The sequence below is a fragment of the Xyrauchen texanus genome, chromosome 23, assembly GCF_025860055.1.
Source record: "Xyrauchen texanus isolate HMW12.3.18 chromosome 23, RBS_HiC_50CHRs, whole genome shotgun sequence".
NCBI lineage: Eukaryota > Metazoa > Chordata > Actinopteri > Cypriniformes > Catostomidae > Xyrauchen > Xyrauchen texanus.
This window is the reverse complement of record NC_068298.1, coordinates 23490134-23509217: the sequence shown is the minus strand read 5'-3', so window position 1 is coordinate 23509217 and position 19084 is coordinate 23490134.

The following is a 19084-nucleotide window of genomic DNA, read 5'->3' as shown; positions in this document are numbered from 1 at the left end:
GGTGTTGGTAGCACATACCGCCACCTACTGTACATGTGCATCCATCGTGGTGACGCTCTATCACATGCTGTGTTATACAGTGTATGCTTTCCCTGCGATGTGTGTGATATGAGCTGCTCCCATGACGCGACCTCCTCATCCAGGGCCGGCTCGTGTCACAGGCGACAAAGGCGGTTGTCTAGGGCGCAAAATGACAGGGATGCGCGGCAGTGCGCCCTCTCGTGACGACTGTGCGCCCCTCTACCCTATATATATATATATATATATATATATATATATTATTATATATATATATATATATATATATATTATATTTTATTTATAGCATTTCAACCAGTATTTAATAAAATGTCCAAAAAAGAGTGCTACCTCCACCACATACATGAAGGTGAGTGGGGAAGCGTATGAGCACTAGCACTATGCGATTAAATTATCGGAAATTAATCGGATCCTTATCATATGTGGACAAAATGAGTAAAAAAGGAACAAATTATCAGGTGCACAATGAAGTGGAGCAGAAAAAAGAGCAATATAAAGGTAAGAGTCACATGTTAGCGTCTGTTCATGTCTGCTTTTTTCATTTACTACTTTGAAATAGCTCTGAAATTTCTTTAATATAAACTTTAACTTCTAAGAGTCTTCTTTTAAAAGAGAACATGATTAGGACTGTAGTCTAAAGCATTCATGCTAAGCACCCTCAAACGAAACTTAGAGCATCCTCAATTGCATACCAGAGCAAACTACTGCCTGTGGGTCGATTTATCATGAACGTTTTTTATTAGATCTTTCATTTATCTGGCTTTGGGACCTATCAACAAGCTTTAAATATGCGCAGGGTTGCTAGATAATAGATGCAACAACCCAATCAGAGATTTAAATGGGAAAGATTTCGCCTTATGTCATACTTAATTTATGCAATCTGGCAACCATGCATGCGAGTGCGCGTGCTTTCTCTCTCCTCTTTGAAAGATCCAAGAAAAGTGTGATGCAGCCGCTCCATCTCCATGTCCATTCGTGATACTGCGTGTGCTGTTTAGTGCCAAGTCTGCGAGCAAACCTTTGCAGTGATGAACTTTAGTAAATCCCAATAGATATTCACATCATTCGCACACAGAGGTGACACGCGAGCAAAACCAAGCGAGTGAGGAAAATGTTTGTTCTTTGTGTTATTTGTAAAATGCTTTAGTCCCTCACACCAGTATTGTGAATGTTACTCTGGCAGTAAACATTTATCAGTGTCATGTTTTATTCAGCTGTGTGCTGAATGGGATGCCAAACAAACCATTGACGAGACCCACATCATGACCCATGAGAGTGTAAACGGGCTGTTGTTTTCAGAATAAAACAAATTTATCCACTTTGCAGCAAACATTAAAATATGATTAGAGTCTATGATTTCAGAATATTTGATTTTACTATTAAACCAGACTCCTGATGTAGAGTGTTAAATTGAACATTAAATTACCACTGCATTGAAGTATGGTAAAATACAAAATTAATAATTATACTCAGCCTTTATTCAGTTTTACTAACACATGACAGAAAAGTAGCAGCAAAACTTCAAGAAATCGCAGAATGGTCCCATCAGTATACACTTCAGAAAATTGTGCATCATTCATTGAGCGCATGAGTGCACTACTACTGCTTAGATACAACTATGCAGACATTTGTATCTTCTTTCTTCCATGTTCTAGTTAACGGCTGATGTGGCACCTGTACCAAAATAATTGCACACCTCTGCTCAATTGAATATGTAAGACTAATACTGTAAATTGGCAAGCAGATTTCCTTGAATCCCAGCAAACACACAAAATCCCTTCATTTTGTAAACACACAAAATGCTGCATCAATGTATGTCTTAATCTGCAGGCACAGCATTTTGCTATCATGTACAGCGACAGATAATGTGAAAATAAATAACCAAAGCAATACATGACTTGTACATGAAAAACTGTTCTTTACGTTGTTTTAGTAGCATTTAAACATTATTTAATCTATACAAAAAATTGTAATTACGATACATCTCCACTTACCTCCACTTAGTGGGGGTGCCCTATACAGAGCACCCACACTATTTTCAGAGGCACCCTCTGTGATTTTAATATGGAACCTGGCCTGTAGCTGCCTAAAATCTACAGATACATTCAAGTATATAGCCTATATTTTGTAGGTCTATTTTGGGTACATATTTCATATTGCTTTCTGTTTTTTACCCTTTTTTTATTAACTACTCGTGCAACCATTGGCATAGTTGTTTATGCGTGTGTGTGTGTGTCTGCTTGCATTTCTTTATTTGGGTTTGAGTAAAGCTCATGTCTGGTCTCTTCCATATTCTAACTTTGGCACCAGAGGTGTATAGTAATGAATACAAATACTTTGTTACTGTACTTAAAGGGTTAGTTCGCCCCAAAATTAAAATTATCCCATAATTTACTTACCCTCAAGCCAACCTAGGTGTTTATCACTTTCTTTTCTCAGCCAAACACAATCAGAGTTATATCAAAAAATATCCTGATCATCCAAGATTTATAATGGGAGTGTATGGTACCTTAGATTCTGAAGCCCAAAAAAGCGCATCCATCCATGATAAAAGTAATCCATACGGCTCCAGGGGGTTAATAAAGTCCTTCTGAAGCGAACCGATGTATTTTTGTAAGAAAAATATCCATATTTATAACTTTATAAACTATAATCACTGGCTTCCGGTAACGGCCGTCTGCGCCTTGTATGATGTAGGCGTAGCGTAAGCTCCGGTGAGTAATGACAAACGTGGAAGTGCAGAGAATATAGCAAAACAAAACGCCGGTCACGAATTACAAGTCAACAACAAGGATTTTTAAAGAAAAATGTCAGAGGATTATACGATATAAAAGAAAAGGAGATTGAGTTTTTTGCCCAGCCCTATTTGTTTGAACCGGAGTACACCAACCAGGAACTCCGGGAGATGGAGGAGGCACCAGCAGTGGCACTAACAAAAGAATCTGGTAGACGGAGAGTACGGGAGACGTGGAGGTGCTCATGCAGGAAATACGAGGTAATGCCAACAGAGGCTGAGAGTGTTTGCTTCCATGAACGAACGATTGGAATGACTGGATAGATGCACAAATACACCATTTTAAGACTAATACAAATCTTCAGTATAGCTAAAATTACTCACTACTTTTAGCCATTTTCCTTTGCTGTAAACAACGTGCGCTTCTGCATTCGCCACTTCTCAACAGAGTTTACGCTAAGCCTATGTCAAAAGCTGGAACTCAACTCTCTCGTGAAAGCGTGGATGGCCGTTACCAGAAGCCAGTGATTATAGTTTATAAAGTTATAAATATGGATATTTTTTACAAAAATGCATCGCTTCGCTTTCGAATTATAGCATTATTAACCCCCTGGAGCATATGGTTTACTTTTATGATGCATGGATGCGCTTTTTGAAAATCTGAGGTACCATTCACTCCCATTATGAGCCAGGATATTTTTTTTATATAACTCTGATTGCGTTTGGCTGAAAGAAGAAAGTCATATACACTTAGGATGACTTTAGGCTGAGTGCATTATGGGATCATTTTAATTTTTGGGTGAACTAACCCTTTAAGTACAGTTGTTTTATATTTGTACTGTATTGAGCATACATTTTTCTTTGGACTTTCACTTTACTACATTTTTAAGAGAAAATTTATACTTTTACTCCAATAAAATTTCTCCAGGACCATTTCGTTACTTTTTGCGACTGAACACCTAAAAAAATAAAATAAATAACAGCAGTATGTGCAAAAATGAATGCATCTCGGCGATAGTGACGTGATTCGTTGAAAGAATCATTTGAGTCGAATCTTTTCATTTTGATTCATTTGAACCAAAAAGCGGTCAGAATTATTCGTTTTGCGAATCACGAATCTGAATCAAAATCATAAGCGAAGCACGCGCCACATTTCTTGTTCCGTCATCTAAGAAACTGCTCAAGTGAGTTATTTTTTCCCCCGACTAATTAAATGTATAAGTTTAGGCTTAAACATTATAAATGCTGTGAAATGATAATGTTATGTGCGATCAGTCTCCTGCCTTTCCAGGAGACCTGTTCATATAAAAGTCAATTACATGCATTTCAATTTTACATTTACATCAAAATTTTACATTTGATCAAGATGTGATGTGTATGAATAATTACCAGAACTCATGAAAATATCCAACGATATTTATTTTTATATTTTATGAAGATGTGAATGGTTTTTGCTGAAGCAAAACTAGTTTTTTGGTGGTTGCTAAAGTGTTATATTTGCTTTGTAGCATATTTATGCTACAATATGTGCTTACTAGGGTTTTCTGGATGGTTGCTTGGGCATGCAATGCAGTTATCAAGGTGATGTCTGCTGTGTCTTTTGGCACATTGCTACAGTATGTGGTTGCGAGGTTGTTACTATGCTGTTGCTAAATTGTTTTCTGTGTTTTTTGCACATTGCTTTGAAGTTGACAGGGTGTTCTAGGTGGTTGTCAGGTTGTTACCATGCTGTTAAGTTGCTTTATCTCTGTTTCAGCACATTGCTATCGCAGTATAGACGTTCTGGGTGGTTATTGGCTCCATAATCCCATTCTGATGTGACTTTAATGTGCTTAATTAAAGGTATAGTTTGTATAAAAATTAAAATCCTCTCATCATTTTCTCACCCTCTTTCGATCCAAGATGTGCATGACTTTAATTTATTTTCTGCAGATCACAAACAAAAAAAGATTTTCAGAAGAATATTGCTGTTATGTAGGTCAATTCAGTGAATGTTGGCCAGAATTCTAAAGCTCCAAAAAGCACACAAATGCAGCATAAGAGTAATTCATAAGACTCCAGTGGTTTCATCAATGTCTTCTGAACTGCTCCAACTGGTTTTTGGGTGAGAATAGACCAAAATATAACTCTATATCCTGGCGATCAGGATTTCAAACCTTTATGCTCCCTTTATGCTTTAGTGTGTGATGTGCATTCAGGTACCATTTTGCCCCAGACTCTGTATCTTGGGTGATGGAGCTGTAATTGACATTGAAAGTGGACACGCAAAGGCTTGGGTCTTAACCAGTGTCATGATCGTCAGGCAGATTATTTTGAGGTGCTGGAGGTTGGCTGGAGCGTCCTCTTTTCAGGAGTGGTGCTTAGAGTAGCAGGCTTTGAGGAAGGAGCATTTAGAGGAACGGGGAGGTATAAAGTGTTAGTGGAGAAATGGGCCGGGTATTTGACATTTGTGGATGTGTGATTATTGTTGTGGTGTTTTTTTTATTTGTTTATGTATTTATCTTTTTTGTGTGTGTGTGTGTATGTGTGCATGTGTGTGTCTATGTTCTAATACTATTGGTGTGATCATCTACAGATCTTTTAACATATATTATATCCATATTTGTTCTGCATATTGACTCAAACAAATCCCAATTAGCTTTTTCAAATACCCATTTACCTTCTGTCACTTGATTATTTGTGGATGCCTTCACTCCTATTGTGCACCAGACTGGGAAATGATCACTACCCATTGTATTTTCAAGAACTGCCTTAACATTTGTCTGTTAGAGATGCAGACACTACTGTCAGGTCTATGATACTTTATTTCTATTTACATTTAGTCTGGTTCCTTTCCATCATTTATACTTACTAGATCTCGCTCTTCCATAAACTCAACTGTAATTCCATTTGAATCAGTATATGTGCTACCCCATAATGTGTTATGTGCATTAAAATCTCTGCACCAGACTTCTCTAATCCATGCCGTTTATCTTACTCCATAGTAGGGCTGCAACTAACGATAATTGTCTAATCTAATGTTTATTAGAACGATTATTCGACTATTCTGCCAATTATTGCAACGATTAATCATTAGCTCTTAACCGACTTTTCAGCTTGTATCTTGAATTAAAAGGTTGTATTAAACTTGCTTACTAATAGTTAAGAGGACAAAATCCTCTTAAAAATACCTCTAAATGACATTCATTGAATTAAAGGAAAAAATACTTTTATTAAGTTTTATCTGTAAAAAAATTCACTGCAAAAAATCCTATCGTTATCAAGTTTTTTTTTGTCTTGTTTCCTATTAAAAATGGCCTAAAAATCCTTAAAACAAGATACATTTACTTGAGAAGCAGCATATAAGATATTTAGACTTGCTTTCAGAGAATGTGTCTTGAATATAAGTTAATTTTGTATATAAGTGTATTTTTTCACTTGGTTCTGCGAGTGCATTAAAGACAAAATATACTTACATTCAAGCTCTATTCTCTAAAAGCAAGTCTAAGGCCCTGTCCCATTTCTCCCCCCTTAAAACTTCCACTTGGTTTTGAGTGCCCTCGAAAGTAAAGTCCCCTCAACGAGGGAAGTGGAGTTGAAGATCTTTCCCTATGAAATGGGACACCACTATATGCAAATTAGCGCGGCAAACCTCACTACGTCACGCGCAACCTATAGTTTGCTTGTCTAGTTGCAATCCGTTTCCGAGCGCGCGCGCGCCTCCATGGGAACCGGGGCAACGTCTCTTGCGCGGATCATTGTGCTTTTAGTAGCTGTTTTTACCACCAACAACGTCCCGCAATTTAGAAACAGCAGACACTGCACTTTACAACAATCACCGATTGTGCTCAGTGCTGATTCTGACGTCAAGTTTGGGTTTAGAGAGAAATGACAGCGCGCTGTGAAGGGACAGATGATGCGCGGCTAGTTTTTAATAATTTTACCTCACATATCTTCTTTTTATAATCCTTAGAAGCCAAAATCGAAAATAAAATTAGATTAACTACCCAGATCAGATGCATATTTGATTGGCATACTCTTTTGAAGCACTCGGCAGATTTCATATGAACATCGTCAGATAGCTTCGTGAAATATTTTCTAACATTAGTGTTCAAAACTCAACAGTCCATTGGATGTTCATCAAACTAACATATTCCAACATATTTCGAATTTTTAACATGCTTATTTTGCGAAAATATACTTACAATTCAGTTGCTCCTTTCCAGCGGTATCCGCCATCTTAGTTGAAAAATTTGGCCGGCTCGCTGAGTTCGCAAGGTATCCTGGGTAATTTCATCTTCCACTTCGTTTTAAGCCTGCATCGGACCGCACTATGTTTTGAGGGTTGATTTTAAGGGGAGAATATCACTCCCCCTTGCTCTTTAGAGTATTGGGACACCCTACCCCTACACGAGAACGCGCAAAAACAAGGGTTAGGGCAGAAATCTAGGGTAAGGGGAGGTATTGGGACGGGGCCTAAATATCATATATGTAGCTTCAGGTAGATGTATCTTGTTTTAAGGATTTTTAGCTATTTTTAAATGTTTAAAAATCTCTCTCTCTTAGAACTGCATATGGCTGATGTTCTTCACGATAAGATACACACCACAACACATGTATTATGATTCACTTTGTGGCGAGCCATTATGTTATAATCTAACTGGAGCAAGCATGCGTGAGGTACGAGCATAGAGTGTACATCAGCCGGGTGCAGTTTCAATCTCTCTCCTTTAGATCGTGTCATTTCACGCGACTCATAGAAGTGCCAGTGCCAGTTTCGGAGTTTGTACTTATTTACATGACCTGCTTCCTTATTATTTGAATTTTAATAAAGGATGCTTTAAAGATATAATGCCAGGATGTTTCCATTAAAGATGCTCTTACATGCAAGTTTTGCTTCAATGAGGCGGCAGCTCTAGCTCTGCTTATTCCACAACAGGATTGATTCTTTATTTAGTTATTTTGTATTTTTGTACAATTTCCTCATACTTTGCGATCTACGTCACTTGAAGCTGTTTGGAAAGTTTGGAGGGTGTCTGGAATTTAAGCTGTGTTTTCTCTTCTCGATCAGGCACGAGATACAGTGCTCCTCTCGCACGCCATCATTAGTTTCATATCTGATCTCATGTTACATTACATTAGTTCAAATGACTATTCGACAACAACAAATTTTGTTGAAATTTTTTTATTATTATATCCATAATGTCAATTTATCGTTTCGGCCCTACTCCATAGTGTGGCTGTTATAGGAAGACATGGATTGTAGAGATTATATTTGATGATGTTTCCTTCATCTGCAAATCATTACTGACACATGTAATTACTCCCCCACCTCTTCCCTGACCACAATCTTTTCTAATAGAACAGTATACATTAATTATAAAGTTATACTGTCTGTGGCTGCAACCAAGTCTCCTGTAGACATATGATGTTGGGCTTATTATTTAAATCAGATATGTATTTCTTACATTTTTGTCCATTTACAAATATCTGATATTCCACTTTAGCACTTTTAGACAAATGTATTCCCTATTCTTCATGAGATAATAATTCAAGTATCTTTTTCTCAGATATTCCGCTTATGTTATGAAACTCTGTTGTTGTTTATATGATGGTTTTTAGTCTGATCTACTCTTCTGTACAGCTGTGAGGTTAATCATTTTTACCATGAATGCCACAAACCTTATCTTATCCACAACTAGAGTATTTTCTGACATTGTACAGCTATGTGAACATTTCCTAGGTTTGTTGGTATGATTGCCACTCATCTTTGCTGTAGATTATCCTCCAGATAACCTGTCCTCTGTCATATTTCTATTTTCCATTTTCCTGATACAACTAATAGCTTTAACTGCATCTGCATGACGTTTTGTTAGTAATCCTACATTTTCAAATCTCTTGTGCTTGTTTTTGTATTTCACATCCCCCATACGCAGCACTATGTTTTCCTCCACAGTTACAACATTGTTTGTTTGTTGACTTCCGTGAAGTTGGCACCCCATATAATTAAATAATCACCAAAACTATTGAATTAGTTTGTGCTATGTTGACTTGTGCTGCAGAAACTAACTTTTGTGCTGGTTTAGTGTTGATATTAAGCATTCTTTTTTGGGCTGTGTGACAAAAAACTTTTTTTATACGTTTCTTTTCGTAAAATGTTTTTGTTCAACCATTCAGTGCACAATCCACTACACCACACAGCAGGGCTGGAGTGGGATTAATTTTCAGCCCGGTATGTCATGTCTAAGTCAGCCCACACCCAAAAGGGGGGTTGGAGGTGAAGATGATAACAATAGATCACAGCAAATATATGCAATATATGTAATTACTTGAAAATGATTTAAGCTCTCCATGTCATTATACCACATACATTTTACATTTACATTTATGCATTTGGCAGACGCTTTTATCCAAAGCGACTTACAGTGCAATTATTACAGGGACAATCCCCCCGGAGCAACCTGGAGTTAAGAGCCTTGCTCAAGGACACAATGGTGGTGGCTGTGGGGATCAAACCAACGACCTTCTGATTAACAGCCCTGTGCTTTAGCCACTACGCCACCACCATCCCACATACGGCATTCACTAAGATTTTCACTTTGTCATAAGACTTCATTGTATATGTTGTAAAAATAAGTGAATGTTAAAGGGATATTTGATAATTTCCTCACCCTCATGCCATCCCAGATGTGTATGACTTTCTTCTGTTGAACATGAATGAAGATGTTTAGAAGCTCTGTTGGTCCATTCAATGCAAGTAAATGAGAAGTGTTGAGAAACAGATAAGTAATTAAGTCATTTTATACTATAAATCTACTCTTTCATAAGCATTCTTCTCTCTTTAGAGTTCTTCTTCTGTTTTTGGTGATTTACATAAGCATATTGCCCCTATTGGGCAGGGAGGAGAATTTATAGTAAAACATTACTTCAATATTGATCTGTTTCTTCTCACCCACGCCTATCATATCTCTTTTGAAGACATAGATTAAACAACTGGCGTTGTATGGATTACTTTTATGCTGCATTTATGTGATTTTTGTACCTTCTGAGTTCTGATCATCTTTCACATGCCTCGAAAGGACCAACAGAACTGAGCTATTCTTCTAAAAAGCATAATTTGTATTCAAATTAAAAAGTCATACACATCTGGGGTGGCATGAGGGTGAGTAAATGATGAGAGAAATTTCATTTTTGGGTAAACTAAGTTTATTTTAAAGACGATCTAGGCACATAATAACGCTGTATAACTGTAACTGTTTATAACACTTTCAAGATGTACAGGCTCACATTTAAATGGTCAGTGCTTTATATTTTAGATAGTTAAAATAACAACAGATCCAGTGAAACAATGAAGGTTGAGGGATTGTTTTAAAATATTTACATGCCATTCAAAACATGCCATTTTACAGCGATACGAGTGAATTAAAAGTCTAAAAATAACACATACTTTTCTTTTACTTGGAATGTAAATTTTCAGGACAAAGGCAAAATGGTTACTGTCCATTTAAGAGGGTTTTATTGCATGATACAACATTTAAGACTCTCTGTGCAGTTTGTTTCATTGAGTTTAATCTTTTGAGAGCTGCAAAGTCCCATTATTTTCATACCGTGTCATGCTGTTGCATCTGTATTCATTTACTTTAAGTATTCTGTTATTTTGTGACAAAAAATTATCATTTCTATTATCATTCTGCACTGCTAGGGAAGAGGATTTCAGAAAATAATTTATTGACATTGTGTGACTGCAGTCTGTATTAAACTTGTGATGATCTTTTACCTGAAGCACATTCATCCATTCAGCTATTAGTAGTTTATCTGTTCTCGATGGATCTTCTGTGTTTCTTCATGCGATGTGATGAAGCGGCGCAACATCAGTTTCATCTCTCACAGGCTACTCTCTCATTTGTTTGGGTTTGAGATGATAAAATATATACTGTGTCCGCTATAATATGGAACGCAATTCTGATCCTTTAAATATCGGATGTTACGGACTGCTTGCAATTGTTATGCGACATATGATGAAAGTGTGTCAATCAACATGCGGAACTAACCGAACCAATTTTTGACCGGCCCAGCGGAAAATATCCCGATCTTCCCGATTGCCACTCCGGGCCTGCCACACAGTCACAACACTGACGGTCACCGAGGAACATACCAAGCGGAGCGTAATCACAGCCAAGCACAGCAATCACAATGATCAACATATTTAATGGAACTTTTCAAAAAAGATGAAAATCTAAATTTGATTGGGGCACTTTCTCCAAACTGCTTAGGTATCCTCAGGACATGATGTTGATGATGCATACCAATTTTTTTAAATCTGACAATGCATTAAAAATATATATCACTTTTTAAATAAAATTCAATATGGGAAAGAGGCAATATGGTCATTGTTGGAATCCACATTTCCCAAGGAATCCATATAGACCAACAATGATTTTTGGACACATGGTTCAAAAGTTACGGGCAAAAATAGCCATTTTTCACATTTCATGATCCATAGGTGGCGCTGTCACCAAACTTTGCACATTCCCTCAGATCATGGTCCTAATGAAGTATACTAAGTTTAGTTTTGATAGAACAAAGCATTTCCCAGATATAGCCTCACTTTCTGTTTTATGTTGACCTTGTTCAGTTCTTGATGTCATAAGTTTTCAACATTTGCGAAAATTAAAATTAATTGCTGGGCCCTAATAATTGTTTGAAATTAATTAATTAGATTTAACAAAATGTAAACATTTAACTGTATTTACAAGTAACTTTAAATTAAATTAAACAATTAACAGGCCCCTGAGGAATTCGGTCAAGCTGTCAAACAGCATGTCTGTGTATTACTGTGTGATAATGAAGCACAAAAATGAAAAAAAAACAAAATGCTATAAAGTGGTGCACCATTTCTCTGAATTATAATTACATTAAATCTAAGTGCACACATGATGTTTAGAGAACAGACAGAATTGGCTAGGTGCAGAAGATGACTCCTGTGATCTTTTGCCACATGAGTGTGTGTATGCTTCCGGTCGAATGAGCGCTCATTAAAACTGAGTGAGTAGTGAGATCACACGGTGTGATCGTGGTCTACAGCGAGCAGGTTTTGTTTTGGTGCTGTAAGAAAAGACTTCCAAACGAGACTTGTCAGAGACTTGGCTGAAACCAGAATGTGCATGTTTACAAGTAAAGAAAGAGAGTGGTTTATCAACAGCAAGGGTGAACATCATCTTTATATTGTGTGCCAGTACCAGCAGCAATGAGCTGACCAATGGTATGGAATAAATAGTGTTAAAATTACGAGTTCCCTATCTGTCACTCACTCGAAGTTGTGTCGATGAGTTGACACTAGGGGTCACTGCTGCGGAGCTCAGATCATCTCTGATCTTGAGAAAAGGCCAATGGAAATTGGCGTGTGGAATTTGCCATGAATTTTCAGGAATTTCCTCCCCCTCGCACACCACGGTTGTGCTGAGCAAAATACCCCTGGGAGCTTCAGCAGCCAGAGAAAACTACGGAGTGAACAACTTTGTTTATACACTCACCTTAAGGATTATTAGGAACACCTGTTCAATTTCTCATTAATGCGATTATCTAATCAACCAATCACATGGCAGTTGCTTCAATGCATTTAGGGGTGTGGTCCTGGTCAAGACAATCTCCTGAACTCCAAACTGAATGTCAGAATGGGAAAGAAAGGTGATTTAAGCAATTCTGAGCATGGCATGGTTGTTGGTGCCAGACGGGCCGGTCTGAGTATTTCACAATCTGCTCAGTTACTGGGATTTTCACACACAACCATTTCTAGAGTTTACAAAGAATGGTGTGAAAAGGGAAAAACATCCAGTATGCGGCAGTCCTGTGGGCGAAAATGCCTTGTTGATGTTAGAGGTCAGAGGAGAATGGGCCGACTGATTCAAGCTGATAGAAGAGCAACTTTGACTGAAATAACCACTCGTTACAACCGAGGTATGCAGCAAAGCATTTGTGAAGCCACAACACGCACAACCTTGAGGCGGATGGGCTACAACAGCAGAAGACCCCACCGGTACCACTCATCTCCACTACAAATAGGAAAAAGAGGCTACAATTTGCAAGAGCTCACCAAAATTGGACAGTTGATGACTGGAAAAATGTTGCCTGGTCTGATGAGTCTCGATTTCTGTTGAGACATTCAGATGGTAGAGTCAGAATTTGGCGTAAACAGAATGAGAACATGGATCCATCATGCCTTGTTACCACTGTGCAGGCTGGTGGTGGTGGTGTAATGGTGTGGGGGATGTTTTCTTGGCACACTTTAGGCCCCTTAGTGCCAATTGGGCATCGTTTAAATGCCACGGCCTACCTGAGCATTGTTTCTGACCATGTCCATCCCTTTATGGCCACCATGTACCCATCCTCTGATGGCTACTTCCAGCAGGATAATGCACCATGTCACAAAGCTCGAATCATTTCAAATTGATTTCTTGAACATGACAGTGAGTTCACTGTACTAAAATGGCCCCCACAGTCACCAGATCTCAACCCAATAGAGCATCTTTGGGATGTGGTGGAACGGGAGCTTCGTGCCCTGGATGTGCATCCCACAAATCTCCATCAACTGCAAGATGCTATCCTATCAATATTGGCCAACATTTCTAAAGAATGCTTTCAGCACCTTGTTGAATCAATGCCACGTAGAATTAAGGCAGTTCTGAAGGCGAAAGGGGGTCAAACACAGTATTAGTATGGTGTTCCTAATAATCCTTTAGGTGAGTGTATATATATATATATATATATATATATATATATATATATATATATATATATATATATATACCTACCAGACATGGGGACTTGTGACTTGGTGACTTGGACTCGAGTCGACTCGAGTCGCTATTTTTATGACTTGTGACTTGACAAAAAATAAAATACTTGAGACTTGACTCGGACTTGGAAGTTAAAGACTCGGGACTTGACTTGACTTGAGACATGAAGACTTGAATGACTTGAGTGTTAATCACATCATGTTTTCAGTTTGAATATAAAATATATAAATTATTTTAAAAAATAAAGTTGATCCAGCTGGAGCGCAGGCTGAGAATAGTTTTGTCATGACTGGATCACGACACTATAGGCACTCATCAGTCATGCCCTCTCGTACCTTACGCACACCACGCACACTTAGATCAGATAACGCATCAACATGTCAGCCGGAGGGGTAACGTTACCGAGGGTCATCGCTTTCGGCTTCAAAAATGATCATCAAGATGGCAAAAGACGAACAGCGCTTTGCAAGACATGCAATGTTAAGATCGCGGACAGCCAGACGACAACCTCCAATTACGTCCACCATTTGAAGAGCCATTCTGCCCAGTAAGTGCTTGTCAATTTGTTAATTTTATCTGGTTAGTTGGTAGTTAGCTAATGTAATAATAGCAGGGTTCCCACTGGTCCTTGAAATCCTTGAAAGTTTGTGAATCTGAAAAATAAAATTCAAGGCCCTGGAAAGTTCTTGAAAATAAACATACATAGATACAGGTCCTTGAAAGTGCTTGAATTTATTTTGTGCAAGAAGTTTTTTTGGAAAAAACAAATCTGTCCATAAATTTTTTATTTTGCCAACACTTCGTGGCTTATGCTGCATACTAGCCTGCTTGATTTACGTTAGTTTCCCGCCCGAGGTACTTTGTTTTGTACGTTGCCATGACGTTCACGCGCGCTGGTACCTCAACGTTTCCCACTCACAGACATTGCAAAAATAGGCTGAAACGTGATGCCTGGAAAATGTAAATTTCAGGATATTTGGCTCACCAAAGAAAATTATAAAGAATGGCTTGCCAGAGATCCAAAGGGCCATAACCTAGCCAGGTGCAAAGCCTGTTGTAAATCAATCAAATTGGATAGCATGGGAGAAGCTGCGCTCTCAAGTCATGCTGCTGGATCTACACACAAGACGGCACTTCGGAAATCGAAAGCAGGTAAGTCCTACCATAGCCTGCATCTGACAGAAATGTTGATTGCATGTTAGCTGCTAGCTGTTTTTTGCTGTTACTTAAATGTCTCGCTGTGAAATGTTACGCCCGTTTCACACATACTGCGTGCGTATGGTACAGGAGCAGCACGCGCTATAGCGCTTTCACATTATGCTGCATTTGCAGTGCGCAACTGATCCGCGGCTGTACCACAAACACTTACTCACTATTTGTATTTCAAATCCAGAAGTTATCAGCAACTTTTATTTTAAAAAAAGTTGGCACCAGTGCGATTCTCTTTGTATACACTTTAATAGAGATTATCAATTAACAGATTATCACAAATGTTTTATTTAATGTAATGTTGAATATAATGTAAACCCACGAGGAAAGAAAAACTTAAAAGTATTTTAATCTTACTTCTGGTTACATGGGCCTAAGCTCTTTTCAATGAAATTTCAAAAGTTAGAGATCGTTTTAGAGTACAGTATAGGATGTACCGAATATTCTTCAGTTTTGTGCAAAACAGAAATACGACAAATAGAATATCAGATCTTTGTCAAATATATCAAAATAATGCAAAACAAAAAGCTTTTTTGCATAGTTGTGTTTGACACATGAAAACTGTAACAATGTATCTTACAAGGTAACGTAACCTTGCTCTCACTTGAAATGTGTGCCCACATCCACATTGAATTTGAGGATATTGGACCTGGAAAGTCCTTGAAAGGTCCTTGAATTTGAAGTTAACCAAGGTGTGGGAACCCTGTAATAGCTAAATTAGCCATTATTAACCCTTTCACATGTAAGTTTAAACTATTCTAACTGATCCCCTAGCGTGAGTTTTTCTAGGCGACCATTATTTAGAACCTGTCACTCACTTTAATGTTTCCATGGTGACGCATCATTACTTGTCACTACTTCTCACGAAATACATGAAAGTAAGTGGCCGGTGAACTGGGAGAAGAGTGTGTGTGAGAGTGAGTATAGGGTAAAATGTAAAGCTACCTACACAATGTGTATCTGATATGAATAAACATGTTGTCTTATTATAATGGAAACAATCATGTTTTTGCTTCTGTTTCACAGATATGCAGAGTATGAAAGGGCAAGAAACGCCTGCACTGATGCTACACAGCCTGCAATTTCCCAGTTCCTCCAGTCTCATCCTCAGGAAGCCTATTCAGCTAATCATCCAAGACAGAAGGCCATAACAAATGCCATTCTAAGAGACCTGGTGATAGATGTAGCCTGGTGTAGGATGAAATCATACTTGCTTGCCTGCAACAGATTCAAAGGAACTCACACAGGAGAACGGATATCAGAAGCCTTTGATTCCATATGTGATGAATATGACATCAGACAAAAACTTGACTTTGTTATTTGTGACAATGCCGCCAATATGAAGCGAGCATTTACAGTGTGTTTTCCAAAAGAGCAAGATGGTGAAGTAACTGATGACGACAATCTGGATGATGCAGAGTTGTGGGAAGACCTCTCCAGAGGTGAATGGGTGACTGTGAACCACATGATCAACAAAGGAAGTCCTAAACGTCAGCAATGCTTTGCCCATACGCTGCAGTTAACTGTTGGTGATGGTCTCAAGGATGCAAGGCTCATGAACAGTACCTTTACAAAATGCTCCAAACTGAGCTCTCTCCTGCATACATCCAGCACCTTCAAAGATGCATTTGAAGATAAGTTTGAGCAGCGAGGGATACCCGCTGCTGTGAATACACGGTGGAATTCAACTCTCCGCCAAGTCAAGGCAGTGCTGTCATTCAATCATCAAGAACTGTGCAGTGTTGTTCAGGACACAGGCCACAGTGAGCTGGTCTTCTCAATTAGGGCGTGGAATCTGATGAAGGAGCTTTGTGATGTGCTACAGCCATTTGCCGAGGCCACCGATTTTACTCAGGGAGAGAAGATTGTGACGGTCAGCTCTGTCCTCCCCTGTGTATTGTCACTAAACCACCATTTGGAAAAACTCAAACAGCAAGTGCGCTTCCTGGGAAGCATGATCCATAGCCTGCAATGCTCTCTCAAGAAAAGATTCCGGGGGATCTTTGTTAATCTGAAAATGTTATCAGCAGCATCAGGAGAAGAGCTGCCATTTGCTGACCCACTCTACATCAGATCAGCTGTCCTGGACCCAGCTTTCTCCATGATGTGGCTTCAGCATGATGTGCTTGTCACTGATGACATCAAGAATGACATTGTTGACATGGTGAAAGGTCAGTGATTTTTTTATTACATGATATACAGTTAGGCATGTCACCATTATCAAATTATGGAAATTAAATTCACAACAGTTGTAAAAATAATATAATACATTTTTAGAGCTGATTTTGCAAGCATATCAAACTGAGCTGTGAAATAATGAATGAGGAAGTTCACTTTCTAACAATCATGGGCGTTCACACTTGCCCTTTAAATTAAATTAACTTATTTGTCTTTGTTTTTATTAGATCTGATTCTACGTGAGGTGCGACCTGACACAACATCCCAGAGTCCTGGATTCCAAGAGGTTGAAAATGAAAACCAGGAGGAAGAGAGCACTGGCTTATTCTCAGAGTACAGAAAACGCTGCAAGCAGGACACAACCACCAACCCAGAGACACAACTAAATAACTATTTTGGTCTTTGTTGTGGGCAGGCTTGTCTGTCCTTCTGGGATGCAAACAGGGATATCCTCCCTGCACTTTTTCCTGTTGCAATGAGAGCTTTTTCAGTGCCGGCTTCAAGTGCCCCAGTTGAAAGGGTCTTCTTACCGACATCTTCAACATCTCTCTGAGCAGCGCCGTTGTTCCAACGTGCTTCAAGGCCACCACCATCATCCCCATGCCAAAGAAGTCTTCAGTGTCCTGCCTCAACGACTACCGTCCCGTCGCACTTACACCCATCATCATGAAGTGCTTCGAGAGGCTCGTCATGAGGCAGATTAAGACCCAGCTGCCCCCTCACTAGACCCACTGCAGTTTGCGTGATCGTTCAAACCGTTCAACGGACGATGCCATCACCACAACCCTCCATCTGGCCCTCACCCACCTAGACAATAAGGACTCATACGTTCGAATGCTGTTCATAGATTTCAGCTCAGCATTCAACACAATCATTCCCCAGCACCTGATTGGAAAGCTGAAGCTGCTGGGCCTGGACACTTCCCTCTGCAACTGGATCCTGGACTTCCTGACTGGGAGACCTCAGTCAGTCCGGATCGGGAACAGCATCTCCACCACCACCACACTGAGCACTGGGGCCCCCCAGGGCTGTGTGCTCAGTCCACTGCTGTTCACTCTGCTGACTCACGACTGTGCAGCAATGCACAGCTCGAATCACATCATCAAGTTCGCCGATGACACGACCGTGGTGGGTCTCATCAGCAAGAACAACGAGTCAGCATACAGAGAGGAGGTGCAGCGGCTGACGAACTGGTGTAGAGCCAACAACCTGTCCCTGAATGTCGACAAAACAAAAGAGATGGTTGTTGAATTTAGGAGAGCACAAGGTGAACACACTCCGCTGAACATCGACGGCTCCTCTGTGGAGATCGTCAAAAGCACCAAATTCCTTGGTGTTCACTTGGCGGAGAACCTCACCTGGTCCCTCAACACCAGCTCTATCACCAAGAATGCCCAGCAGCGTCTCTACTTTCTTCGAAGGCTGAGGAAAGCACATCTCCCAACCCCCATCCTCACTACATTCTATAGAGGGACTATTGAGAGCATCCTGAGCAGCTGCATCACTGCCTAGTTTGGGACTTGCACCGTTTCGGACTGCAAAGCCCTGCAGAGGGTAGTGAGGACAGCTGAGAAGATCATTGGGGTCTCTCTTCCCTCCATCAAAGACATTTACAAAAAACACTGTATCCGCAAAGCAACCAGCATTGTGGACGACCCCACACACCCCTCACACAAACTCTTTACCCTCCCCCGTCTGGCAAGAGGTACCGAAGCATTCGGGCCCTCAAGGCCAGACTGTGTAACAGCTTCTTCCCCAAGCCATCAGACTCCTCAATACTCAGAGACTGGTTTGACACACACGTGTCCTGAGTTGCACTTTAATTACTGTCACTTTATAACTGTCTGCTACCTCAATAACTGCTATGTGCATAGAACATTATCTCATAGTATGTTATGTTTACATTTTTAGAAACTGTCATCTTTTTGCACTACTGAGTACTGGTCGGCGCTGCACTGTCTATTGTCCTGTTCATTGTCAGTAATTTGTTGTACTGTCCTGTACATTTTGCACATGTTTGCACGTGCACTTTATATAGGTATATATAGGTAGTTTATATAGGTATTTTATTTCGTTGTGTAGTCTCATGTGGTCCTATGTTGGTCCTTTGTTGTTTTTATGTAGCACCATGGTCCTGGAGGAACGTTGT